The sequence below is a fragment of the Myiozetetes cayanensis genome, unplaced genomic scaffold (genome assembly GCF_022539395.1).
Source record: "Myiozetetes cayanensis isolate MyiCay16 unplaced genomic scaffold, myiCay2020 scf9, whole genome shotgun sequence".
NCBI classification, from domain to species: domain Eukaryota; kingdom Metazoa; phylum Chordata; class Aves; order Passeriformes; family Tyrannidae; genus Myiozetetes; species Myiozetetes cayanensis.
This window is the reverse complement of record NW_026088185.1, coordinates 9,134,159-9,139,987: the sequence shown is the minus strand read 5'-3', so window position 1 is coordinate 9,139,987 and position 5,829 is coordinate 9,134,159.

Genomic DNA, 5,829 nt, shown 5'->3' with positions numbered 1-5,829 from the left:
TTGTATTATTCTCTGGTAAGATTATGGCAATGAGTCTTTAACAGATAAGTATACAAAAGCCTTTGAAAACCTTGACAAATGATTTAAAATAAAGAGAAAAAAGAACAAAGGCAAATGGGGGTTTCCTGTAGCTGAAGGTTTAACATCTCTGATGACGCCTGCCTTAAGACAGAAAACATAAGTACAGAAAGGACGAGACTATGTCTTCACTAAGAAGAAGGATATTTTCTTGACAATAAACCAGGATAACTATCCTGCAAAATCCTAATGCAACAACTGGTAACTTAGCTTGATCCAGGTACTTAACCCAAAGACCAGCTCATAACTCTCAGTTATGGAGTGAGAGACCAATTATTAGTGCCACTTGCCTACATTAGGGCTTAAGGATGACTTTCTCTCAGTTTAATAAGAGCATAGCAAAGGATGTACTCAGTCTCAGAAAACAGCTGTACCAAGTAGAACCTAGGAAAATCCCTGAAAATATAAAGGCCAAGAATTCACCCTGTCTACATTCAGCTAACATTGACTATACTGACTTTTAAATCTTGCTGGAAAATTGGTCCTACTCGTGGCTTTTGAAAACACAAACTGTATAAAATATTTTCTGAGTTTTCCTTGTAAGTCTGGAGCTCCACTGCTATAGTGCCAGGCAGAAAAATTACTGGAATTGTCATGCATCATATCCATTTTGCTGGGGTCAACAGAGAGCTTACCAGAAATATACATTTGATTGGCATTAAAAAAAGTGACAGTTCTAAAGTGTTCCTTATAATATTGTCAAATTTCATGGTCACTTTGTTACAGCTGATTTGACTGGCACCTCAAGGGAGGCCAGTAAATATTAAGCAGCTCTCTGCCTCTTTTTTTTCCTGTCAGTAGAGGAGAGAATCAAAATGTTTTTGATGGATTCAGAGACTGTTTCATATGATATTTTATTAACTTCTGCAAACTGTATGAAAACAATTCAAAATATCTCTTAGATAAAGCAGCTTTAGCTGAAAGAGCTAAATTGAGTCCCACAGTTCAGCAATATCCCATATGGTGCCTCATATGTCACAAAACCTGCCTGGATCTTGAAAGTGAAGGTGATTCCCCCCCCACCCCCACCCCGTAGGATTTAAATCTACATTACAACAAACCAAACACAAGTATGTTCTCCCTTGGATCTCTATCAGGAAAAAAATGCTATTTTAATGTTGCTCTATGTTTACACCTGAGATATATTTAGTACTTATTTTCCACTGACTACTACTTGGGATCTTGGAACTCTCTTGATATTTGCAGGCATGGGCCACTGAAGAACTTGGCTTATGAATAATTAAATTCAGAACAAAGCTACTTCCTATTGCAAATGGAGACAAACAGCAGCATCTCCGAACACCTGCTGATACAACCTCCCATGCAAGTCTCAGGTCTGAGATACAGATTGCAAATGAAAGATTTGGAACAGTCCAAGTTTGCCACTGATTGACAGCAATCATTTTTTTCCCTTGCATTTAGTATAGTCTCTGTGTTTTCTCTGATGCCCTTTTGCAAAAGAAGATGGTAACATAACTCACAACTTGCTAAACCATGAATGAGAAATAGCAAAATGACTTTTAATGTGGGAAACGTGAAGCCATATGGAATTCTTTTTATGGCACGAGCCCTTCCTCTTACAGTTTTTCTTTGGAGATTTCTTATTAAGCAACTTTCAGCCTTCATAATAAGAGAATATCCAAATCTCTAGGGAAATCAAGCAACTCTGGCACTAAAACAACTACCATGTCCCTAAAGGTGAGCATGGAGAGGGATGGCCAGAAATGGCTGTGTATTTTGCCATTACTGGCACTTCAGACGTTATGAAGTCACCTGAGGCTCCAAATCACAAGGTTACACTGTGGTATACTGTGTAAAGTCGCCACTGAAGAAAACACATTTATGGAGTTGTCTGTTACAGGTGGGGAGGTAGCTGATATGGCAACCACTGCCTTATGCCCAGAATCTTTACTTTTCATCTGAAACTCAAAAGCGTATAAAACCCCCTCATGGACAAACCCAGTTATAACTGAAAACTATAAAACCAAAATAGAATCCTGAAAACAACTATAACCAACAAACTTCACTCTGTGTCTTACAAAATTGGGCTGATAACAATATCACATAAAGATAAAAGTTTTTTAGCCATTAAGTGGATAAATGGAATACGTGAAGAAGAGGTTGCCAAAGCAATGTCAGTTAATGGGCACTCTAAGAAAGTTAATAAAGAGCTTCACTCTTTCTATATAAAATATATACATGGACTGAGAAATACTAATATTTTAATTGTAAAATGGAAGGACTTACAATTAGTAGCTTCTGATTGCTAAGAGATAAAAAAACTAGCATTGCTCAAACACAGAATTTACTGAAACACACACAAAAAATCAATGTTAAAATTTTGAAATCAACTACAGCACCAACTGGAGTCATTAATATAACATGGCTACAGTGCTTACAGATCCTGCTCTTATACTTCCACAGAACACACTGTGATCCCTTGTAGTTTTTTCTCAGTCCATCCTGACACATCAGGCAGCAGTTGAATTACATGAATTTTCACAGCTCTACCAGCAAACTGTATTTTAGTCCAGTAGTTTGTTACACTGGCAAGGGATGTGATAATTACTGAGATCACAAGGGCACCATCTAAAAACATTGTCACCTTCCAACTCAGTGGCACAAATACACTTGTCCTACATGAACAGTAGAGAGCTTACTATTGATGCCAAAATTCACTTATGGAAAAAATTTTGTGCCTACAGTTAAAATAGCTGCCTTTTTTTTTTTTTTAATACCTGTTAGTTAAAGACAATGTTTTTAAAAATCATAGCAGATTGACCTAAGCAATTATGTTATTCACAGATTTTTAACTGATCTGTCTTTGGTATCATTTTTAATGCAAGCAATTCCACAATTGCTATTTTCCCTGTGGGTAGCAGGACTGGTCATTAACTCAGAGACTTTCCAAATACTCCTCTTTGAACTAATGTTCATTCTGCAATATCCACTGTTGTTCTCTCCAATGCTCCTTTTGTTCGGTTTTTCTTCAGATGAGCGACGTGTTTTTTCTGTCTATCATTTGTCTGAGCATTCTTTAACATTGCTTCCCTTTCCTTTGTGTTTTAGACCACAAATAGGAAAGTACTGGACTTCTGTGGACTGTAAGTTTTGGATACGATAATCAGGTTACTTGGTAAAAAAGTCTGCTTCTTACCTGCCCCAAAGGAAGCAATAGCTCAGGCTAGTAGATCCTTTCTTTCTGGAAGAATAGTGAATACTTAATTTGAGAAAAATGGCTGTTCACACAGCTACCAAGAATCACTGTTTGGTTGATAAGGGAAGGGACAACTATCACCAGAGCTGTTATTTTGCTGATTATATGAATGAAGCCATCATTTAAAGAGCTTCCTGGCAGTAGGCTCTAATTCAAGAGTTCTGTCAATTTTGGTTGTCTCAGTAGGGTTTTAAGTGGGCTACTTCACACCTGTCCTTTACAGAGCTCAGCTGAGGAAGAATACAGGGGAGCAGCTTGCCAGTAGATATCTACCATTTAAAACGAAGTGTAAGAGAAGTGTGCATTGTTCTAGCACAACAGCCCTGAAGATTCCATACCCAGAAGCACATTTTGCTGCTGATTGTTTATACTGTTCTATAATAAAAAAATTACAATGTGGTTACTGCTTTCCTATTTCTCTTTGGCAACACTGCCACATCTTTCTCAACACATAACACATTAAACCCCAGAAATTGCCTTATTCTGGAGAAAAGAAATTTTATGCAAATAATATTATATGGACAGAAAGAATTAGAGCATAAATCTGAGGATGGTGTTTGTTTATAAAACAAGCAAGAGTTTGTGTGTGCTTATTCAAAGAAAAAAAATATTCAGTGACATAATCAGGACTATTTAGAAGAAAAAACCCAAGAGTGATGTTTCAAAATAAAAGATAAACCAGAAGGATTTTTTGAAAAAAAATCTCATAGAAATGCAATGCTTAACCACTTGGTGTCACTCTTAACTCGTGCTTGAGTCAGCTCAGCACTTTCTATTCCAGCAGGAAACTGAGCTATAATAAAGAAAAGTGACAAACTGGGGAGGATTTCACTAGCTGTATTTTAGAAAGAACATTCAGGTGTTCAGAGATTCAAGTAGACTGACCTAACTATTCTCTAGAGATTGCATGGTGGAGACACGTTTCACAGCTTGCTGTCCCTGAAGTAGAAAACAACCACAGTCCCTGTCATCTGCAAAACTTCATCTATTAAACCCAACTCTTTGACTTGTTACCATCCCCTGCCTAGTATCACAGGTATCACAAATGGGAGTGTCCCACAGGAGCTACCTTTTTGCACCAGCTTTCAGTAGAAATGAGCTTACTTGGAAAATGTCACAAACCCCTTGTCTTAACCACTCTGGTTAGTGAATAACTGTGTCTTAGGTGCAGGATTGGACTTCCTACACAAGCAACCTGCACACTACAAATTTAAGACTTTTTAAAATGGTAGCCACAAAAGCCAAACTGGTGGTTGACATCTACACTCCCGTAGGCCACCTAAAATAATATGTAGGCTAAAACCAATCAAATAGATCATACTAATGGTGGCAAGCTCAAACAACACTCTATTCCATGCCAACAAGCATCGTGCAAAACAATCCCAGCCACCTCAGTCATCCTGTCCAGCCTTTGCACGGGACATTGCCTGACCATGCAGTGGGGAGGTCACGGAGTCCCACCATGAGTACATTTGTCCCAGCTTTACTTTAGCAACAGCATTTGGCAGTCATTAGCATCACTGGCATTGTTACTGGGAGTAAGGCAGCTTTATTTCTCAGCAGAAATGTCACTGACAACGCACCCTCTTTTTGGTTTTTCCAATGGGAGGAAGAGAAAATAATGGAAGGAGGAACACTGACCTGATCGCAAACTGCTTGGAAAAAGGTGGCTAGGGAGGCACAGTGCTATTACATCACAGCTTCTTATTCTGCTAGTTTCCAGGGAATAGACTTTCATATTTATTTCCCACAGAGAATTTAGAAAAGCAGTATCTATAAAACAGCATACTCATATTTATAGTGTGGCTTATTAATGAAAATGTAGAAATAACATGCTCCTGGATTTCCTATTTGAGTGATAACAAGAGAAAAAACAGTAATGAGAAAGCACTAAAGGTCTCCTCTGCAGGCTTCCTGTTTACTGGCAATGCTCCTGGTGCTGGATATTTGGAAAGCTGATCAGATTTTTTTTTTTTAAATTTAAGATCTTTCTACTTATTTTGCATGTTTTCTACTGCAAAAGGCATTAGGAGAAAAGCAGCTTACCTCCCCTTATTTCTTTCCCCATCCCACCATCTTGTTTAATGCTTGATTCCATCTTCCTTCCACTGGGTAATTCTGAGCACCACAAGAAGTCATTCTTCCAGGTATCAGCAGCAGAAAGGCAAATATGATGCTAGTGAATCATAACAACATTACTGGTAACTCAGTCAATGAGATGCAGTGCAGGAAAGAAACTGCCATCCCCATCCCCTGCTTAGTGGGCACTTTCTCCCTCATTAGTACCTCTACTCTCAATTCTCTGCAATAGTTTGTAAGCTCTCCTCTCTTGATATCACAGTCTTTCTGGATAATATCTAAGTTAACCTACTTTACTTTTAGATTTTCTCCTGTGAGCTCAAAGTTTCATTCTAATTTAGCAAAGGGGGTTTGCAGGAAAAAAAATTGGTCTGTTCAGTTTTGTAGATGAATTTGGGTTAGCAAAGAAATGAACTGAAGCCCACTGAATGTCAGGCTACACTATCCCATCCTTA